The sequence below is a fragment of the Triticum dicoccoides genome, chromosome 6A, assembly GCF_002162155.2.
Source record: "Triticum dicoccoides isolate Atlit2015 ecotype Zavitan chromosome 6A, WEW_v2.0, whole genome shotgun sequence".
NCBI classification, from domain to species: domain Eukaryota; kingdom Viridiplantae; phylum Streptophyta; class Magnoliopsida; order Poales; family Poaceae; genus Triticum; species Triticum dicoccoides.
In genome coordinates, this window is record NC_041390.1 from 355675784 (window position 1) to 355683800 (window position 8017).

Sequence of the window (8017 nt, forward strand, 5' to 3'; positions counted from 1 at the left end):
TCCCGTTGCTATTCTTGAAGAAACTGAGTGCAAGACTCGCAACAAGTCTATCAAATTCCTGAAAGTGAAGTGGTCACATCATTCCGGCCGAGAAGCCACCTGGGAACACGAGGACCACCTCCGTTCCGAATTCCCGGAGTTCTTTCAGTCCTAGATCTTGGGACGAGATCCTTTCATAGTGGTGGAGTGTTGTAACGCCCCAGATGTAACCTACCATATTTGTACTCCAACTCTTGCCATTTTCGGCTCTAAGTTATGATATTCCCTCGTGGTTGGGTTTTTTCATTATTTTTCATTTTGTCCATGTCATGCATTGCATATCATGTCATCATGTGCATCTCATTTGCATACGAGTTCGTCTCATGCACCCGAGCATTTTGCCTCGTTGTTCGTTTTGCATTCCGGCACTCCTATGTCCTCCGGCGCCCCCTTTTGCGTCTTTTCATGTGCAGGTGTTAAACATTCTCGGAATGGACCGAGACTTGCCAAGCGGCCTTGGTACACCACCAGTAGACCGCCTGTCAAGTTTCGTGCCATTTGGATTCCGTTTGATACCCCAACGGTTAACCGGAGAACCGTAAAGGCCTCATGTGTGTTGCAGCCCAACACCCCTCCAAAGTGGCCCTATAACCCATCCTAAACCCCTCCATCCTCTCGGCCGTTCGATCATGATTGCGTGGCCAAAAACCGCACCTCATTTGGACTCTCCTAGCTCCCTCTACCTATAAAAAGGTGCTACCCTCCGAAATCCTCACATAGCTAAACCCTAGCCCGGCTCCTCCGCGCCGCTGGACACGTCTGCCGCCAGCCGAACGAGTCCGCCGCCCTCCTCAACCAACCAGGGGCTTCCACGTGTCCACCTCGCACCCCCGCGCCGCCGGCCCGCCCGAGCCCGGGTCGGGCCCCCGAGGCCCGCGCGCCGCCGCCCGCATCCTCGCGCCTCCACGCCCGCCTCACGCTGCCGACCACCACCACGCCTTCGTTGGCTGCCGCCTCTCGCCCGCCGCCGACCCACGCCGCCACGCCGCGCCCGTCCTCCGTCTCCTCCCGCGTCGACGTCCGCCACCACGCCGCCCTCGTCGCTGGCAAGCGCTCCGGCGACCGGATCCGGGGCCGCCGTCGTCTTCACCACCTCTGGCCTCCTTCCTCGTCTCCTCCGGCGACGAACTCCGATGAGGATCCGGCGAACCTCGGGAAGAGCACGAACCCTAGATCTATTCCAGAGGTTGACCCAAAATTTCCACCAAGTCATTTTTATTTTACATTGTGAGCCCCTGTTCATCATGCCATAACTTTGCACTCGCTACTGCGTTTTGCATGCATGATATATCAAAATGTTCATCCGGATGTGTTCTTAATTTTGTTCCATTGTGCCATGCTTGTTTGAGTCCATATTGATGCCAAAATCATGGGTGCAAGAGTGCTATAAAATGTTAGTTCCTGATTCTTATCAGATTATGAGCATTTGTCATTTTTGCCATGATTATTGTGTGCTGCATATGGGCATGAGCTCTACATGTGTTTTGGGATATGACATGACATCTTTACATGGGTGTATGCCATGTATTTTTTTGATCAATGTGGTGACTAGAACAAGCATGCAAAGTAGCTCTCGTGATATTGTTGATTTCAGGGACTTAGAATTTCACTAAGTCATTTCCCTGCTGTTATTTTTATGCCATGTATTCATGTTGCTACAGAGAGATCCATGCTTCTCTTGAGTATGTTAAGTAAGGATGATTTGAGCATATGGTTATGCTCTATCCATCCATGCCCCTGTTTGCATTTATGGAGTGCCCTAGCATGACTCAATCTTTTCTCTACTTTTGCTATAAAATATTCCTGGCAGGTTGTTTATGTGTTAATCAATTTTGTCAAGGTTGTTGTACTTGAACCATGCATGCTATGAACTTGTTGTTTTTTTTGCTTGGCTTCATGATCATGTCTTCTTGCCGGTAGTATGCTTAGTTTGACATGCAATGCCTTGTGGTGAGTGAATCGAGCTCTCAAAGAGGCCTTCGTAATTCTGTTTTTGCCATGTCCAATCTATTAACGAAACTTGCTATGTTTACATGGGTGTCATCATATCTTCTGATCCTTTTTGGCTTATGGTCAGTAAGGGACTTTTTTATATGCTTTGAGTAGATTCATGCCATGCCTTGCTTTGCTATGTCATGTTCCTGTAGCATGTTGTTTTCTTGCTCTAAACATTGCTTCCTGATGTTAATTCCTGGCATGTTAGTATTTTCACTAAGTCTGTGATGCTGATATCTTTTGCAATTTTGCCATGCTTGTTTGAACCTGCTCTTTTGTGATTTAGCCATAGCTCCGTGTTGATATTTTGTCAAGCATCTTGAGTAGATCACTGCCAGGTGCTTTTTTGCTATGTTGGAGTGTAGTAGCTTAGTTTCTTGTTGCATTCTAGATGTCATCGTGCTGTTAATCGCTGAATTGCGCCATTCTTGTTTTGCTTGCCATTTGCAAACCGTGCATCCAATTCCCGTGATCTTTATATAGATTTCGACCGAAACCAACTCATCTTTCTAGCGGCGCACTTGGTTTGCCAGGTTGATGTTCCTTCCAAAGCACGCATATGCATTGCATATCACATCCCACATATCATGCCATGTTTTGCATCATGTTGCTTGCGCATTACACCGTGGTTGATTGTGGTTTCCTTTGCTTGTGTTCTTGCCTTGGGTAGAGCCGGGAGACGAGTTCGTGATCGAGGAACCCGTTGAGTATGCTTACGAGGATCAAGCTTACGTCAACTCGGAGAACTTTGCAGGCAAGATGACCATACCCTCGAAATCACTTCTATCTTTGATTTCTAGTTGATCGCTCTTTTGCTATGCTGCGATACCTACCACTTGCTATATCATGCCTCCCATATTGTCATGTCAAAACTCTAACCCACCTTGTCCGAGCAAACCATTGTATGGCTATGTTACCGCTTTGCTCAGCCCCTCTTATAGCGTTGCTAGTTGCAGGTGAAGATGGAGTTTGTTCCTTGTCGGAACATGATTATTGTTGGGATATCATTATTATATCTTGTTTACTTTAATGCACCTATTTACTTGGTAAAGGATGGAAGGCTCGGCCTTATGCCTGGTGTTTTGTTCCACTCTTGCCGCCCTAGTTTCCGTCATACCGGTGTTATGTTCCTTGATCTTGCGTTCCTTACGCGGTTGGGTTATAATGGGAACCCCTTGACAGTTCGCCTTGAATAAAACTTCTCCAGCAAGGCCCAACCTTGGTTTTACCATTTGCCACCTAAGCCTTTTTCCCTTGGGTTTCGCGGACTCAAGGGTCATCTTTATTTTAACCCCCTCGGGCCAGTGCTTCTCTAAGTGTTGGTCCAACCTGAGCGATGTCCGGCGCCCCCTGGGCAACCAGGGTCTATGCCAACCCGACGTTTGGCTCATCTGGTGTGCCCTGAGAACGAGATACGTGCGACTGCTATTGGGATTTGTCGGCACATCGGGCGGCTTTGCTGGTCTTATTTTACCATTGTTGAAATGTCTTGTAACCGGGATTCCGAGTCTGATCGGGTCATCCTGGGAGAAGGAATATCCTTTATTGACTGTGAGAGCTTGTGATGGGCTAAGTTGGGACACCCCTGCAGGGTTTTGAACTTTTGAAAGTCGTGCCCGCAGTTATGGTAGATGGGAATTTGTTAATATCCGGTTGTAGAAAACCTGACAACTTAACTTAATTAAAATGAATCAACCGCGTGAGTATCCGTGATGGTCTCTTTTCGGCGGGGTCCGGGAAAGAACACGGTCTCGTGTTATGCTTGAACGTAAGTAGTTTCAGGATCACTTCTTGATCATGATAGTTTATCGATCGTGCTTTGCTTCTCTTCTTGCTCTCATTTGCGTAAGTTAGCCTCCACATATGCTAGTGTTTGCTGCAGCTCCACCTCACTACCTTTTCCTACCCATAAGCTTAAATAGTCTTGATCGTGAGGGTGTGAGATTGCTGAGTCCCCGTGACTCACATATTACTTCCAAAACCAGATGCAGGTACCGATGATGCCAGTACCGGGGACGCGACCGGACTCAAGTGGGAGTTCGACGAGGATTCATGACATTACTATGTGTCTTTTCCGGACGATCAGTAGAGGAGCCCAGTTGGGGCGATCGGGGATCTATTGTATTAGGGGTTGTCTTTCTTTATTTGGTTCCGTAGTTGGACCTTGATTGTATCTGGATGATATAATGCTATATTTATGTATTGGGTGAAGTGGCGATTTTAAGCCAACTCTTTATCTCTTTGTTATTCAGTACATGGGATGTGTAAAGATTACCCCTCTTGCGACATGCCTACTATGCGGCTATGCCTCTAAGTCGTGCTCCGACACGTGGGAGATATAGCCGCATTATGGGTGTTACAGGTGTGTTTGCCGAGATCCGATGAATTGTGGGTTTATGATCAAGATTATCTATGAACAATATTTGATTCTTCTCTGAATTCTTATATGCATGATTTGATATCTTCGCAAGTCTCTTCGAATTTTCGGTTTACTTTGGCCTACTAGATTGATCTTTCTTGCAATGGGAGAAGTGCTTAGCGTTGGGTTAAATCTTGTGGTGCTCGATCCCAGTGACAGAAAGGGAACCAACACGTATTGTATTGTTGCCATCGAGGATAAAAAGATGGGTTTTATACCATATTGCTTGAGTTTATCCCTCTACATCATGCCATCTTGCCTAATGCATTACTCTGTTTTTATGAACTTAATACTCTAGATGCATGCTGGGTAGTGGTCTATATGTGGAGTAATAGTAGTAGATGCAGAATCGTTTCGGTCTAGTTGATACGGACGTGATGCCTATGTTCATGATCATGCCTAGATATCATCATAACTATGCGCTTTTCTATCAATTGCTCGACAGTAATTTGTTCACCCACCGTAATATATGCTATCTTGAGAGAAGCCACTAGTGAAACCTATGGCCCCCGGGTTTACTTTACATCATACATGTTTTCGATCTACAATTCTAGTTTACTATTTATTTTATTTTGCAATCTTTACTTTTCCATCTATACAACAAAAATACCAAAAATATTTATCTTATTATCTTTATCAGATCTCACTTTTGTAAGTGACCGTGAAGGGATTGACAACCCCTTTATCGTGTTGGTTGCGAGGTTCTTGTTTGTTTGTGCAGGTACTAGGCGACTTGCGTGTAGTCTCCGACTGGATTGATACCTTGGTTCTCAAAAACTGAGGGAAATACTTATGCTACTTTGCTGCATCACCCTTTCCTCTTCAAGGGAAAACAAACGCATGCTCAAGAATTAGCAAGAAGGATTTATGGCGCAGTTGCCGGGGAGATTTGCGCCCAAGTCAAGGCATACCAAGTACCCATCACAAACTCTTATCCCTCACATTACATTATTTTCCATTTGCCTCTTGTTTTCCTCTCCCCCACTTCACCCTTGCTGTTTTATTCCCCTCTTTTCCGTTCGCCTTCTTTCGCTTGCCTCTTGTGTGATTGTGTGTTGGATTTATTGTTTGTCATGATGGCTCAAGATAATACTAAATTATGTGACTTCTCCAATACCAACAGCAATGATTTTATTAGCACTCCGATTGCTCCTCTTACCGATGCTGAATCTTGTGAAATTAATACTGCTTAGCTGCATCTTGTCATGAAAGATCAATTTTCTGGCCTTCCTAGTGAAGATGCTGCTACCAATCTAAACAGCTTTGTTTATTTATGATATATGCAAAACAAGAAAGATGCGGATAATGATATTGTTAAATTGAAGCTATTTCCGTTTTTGCTTAGAGATCGTGTTAAAACTTGGTTCTCCTCTTTGCCTAAAAATAGTAATGATTCATGGAATAAGTGCAAAGATACTTTTATCTCTAAGTATTTTCCTCCCGCTAAGATCATCTCTCTTAGAAACGATATTATGAATTTAAGCAACTTGATCATGAGCATGTTGCGCAAGCTTGGGAGAGGATGAAATTAATCATACGTAACTACCCTACACATGGTTTGAATTTATGGATGATTATACAAAAAAAATATGCTGGATTGAATTTTGCTTCTAGAAATCTTTTAGATTCGGCCGCGGGAAGCACTTTTATTGAAATCACTTTAGGAGAAGCTACTAAACTCCTAGATAATATTATGGTTAATTATTCTCAATGGCACATCGAAACATCTACTAGTAAAAAAGTTCATGCGATAGAAGAGATTAATGTTTTGAGTGGAAAGATGGATGAACTTATGAAGTTGTTTGATAATAAGAGTGTTTCTTCTGATCCTAATGATATGCCTTTGTCCACTTTGATTGAGAATAATAATGAATCCTTGGATGTGAATTTTGTTGGTAGGAACAACTTTGGTAATCATGCATATAGAGGAAACTTTAATTCTAGGCCATCCCCTAGTAATTCCTCTAAAAATTATGGTAATTCCTACAACAACTCTTATGGAAATTTTAATAAGATGCCCTCTGATTTTGAGAGTAGTGTTAAATAATTTATGAATTTGCAAAAGAATTTCAATGCTTTGCTTCAAGAAAAATTGCTTAATATTGATGAGTTGGCTAGGAATGTGGATATAATTTCTCTTGATGTTGATTCTTTGAAACTTAGATCTATTCCACCTAAGCATGATATCAATGAGTCTCTCAAATCCATGAGAATTTCCATTGATGAGTGCAAAGAAAGAACCGCTAGGATGCATGCTAAAAAAGATTGCTTTGTGAAAGCTTGTTCTTCTAGTTTTCATGATAATAATGATGAAGATATAAAAGTGATTGATGTGTCTCCTATTAAATCTTTGTTTTCCAAAATGAATCTTGGTAAAGATGGGACTAGAGATGAATCAACTTTAGTTAAAAGGCGTCCCAATGATTCAGAGTTTTTAGAACTTGATGTAAAAATTAATAAAAGTGGGATTGAAGAGGTCAAAACTTTACATAGCAATGAACCCACTATTTTGGATTTCAAGAAATTTAATTACGATAATTTCTCTTTGATAGATTGTATTTCCTTGTTGCAATCCGTGCTAAATTCTCCTCATGCTTATGATCAAAATAAAGCTTTTACCAAACACATCGCTGATGCTTTAATGCAATCCCATAAAGAAAAGCTTGAACTAGAAGGTTCTATCCCTAGAAAACTTTATGATGAGTGGAAACCTACTATTAAAATTAAGATTAAAGATCATGAATGCTATGCTTTATGTGATTTGGGTGCTAGTGTTTCCATGATTCCAAAAACTTTTTGTGATGTGTTAGGTTTCCGTGAATTTGATGATTGTTCTTTAAATTTGCATCTTGCGGATTCCACCATTAAGAAACCTATGGGAAGGATTAATGATGTTCTTATTGTTGCAAATAGGAATTATGTGCCCGTAGATTTCATTGTTCTTGATATAAATTTCAATCCTTCATGTCCTATTATTCTTGGTAGACATTTCCTTAGAACGATTGGTGCAATTATTGACATGAAAGAAGGAAATATTAGATTCCAATTTCCTTTAAGGAAAGGCATCGAACACTTTCCTAGAGAGAAAATTAAATTGCCTTATGAATCAATTATGAGAGCCACGTATGGATTGCATACCAAAGATGACAATACCTAGATCTATTCTTGTTTTTATGCCTAGCTAGGGGCGTTAAACGATAGCGCTTGTTGGGAGGCAACCCAATTTTATTTTTGTTCCTTGCTTTTTGTTCCTGTTTAGTAATAAATAAATCATCTATCATCTGTTATGATTGTGTTTTTTATGTTTTAGTTAGTGTTTGTGCCAAGTAAAGCCTTTAGGATCTTCTTGGGTGATTGTTATTTGATCTTGCTGGAAAAAAACAGAAAGTATGCGCTCACAAGAATAATTTTCATTTTTTACCAGAGAGCGATAAAGTACCAATTCTAACTGCAGTTGATCAATATACAAATTATTTAGGATGTCCTAATTTCTCGGTACTTTTGGAGTTACAAAAGTATTCGAAACCTACAGATTACTACAGACTGTTCTATTTTTGACAGATT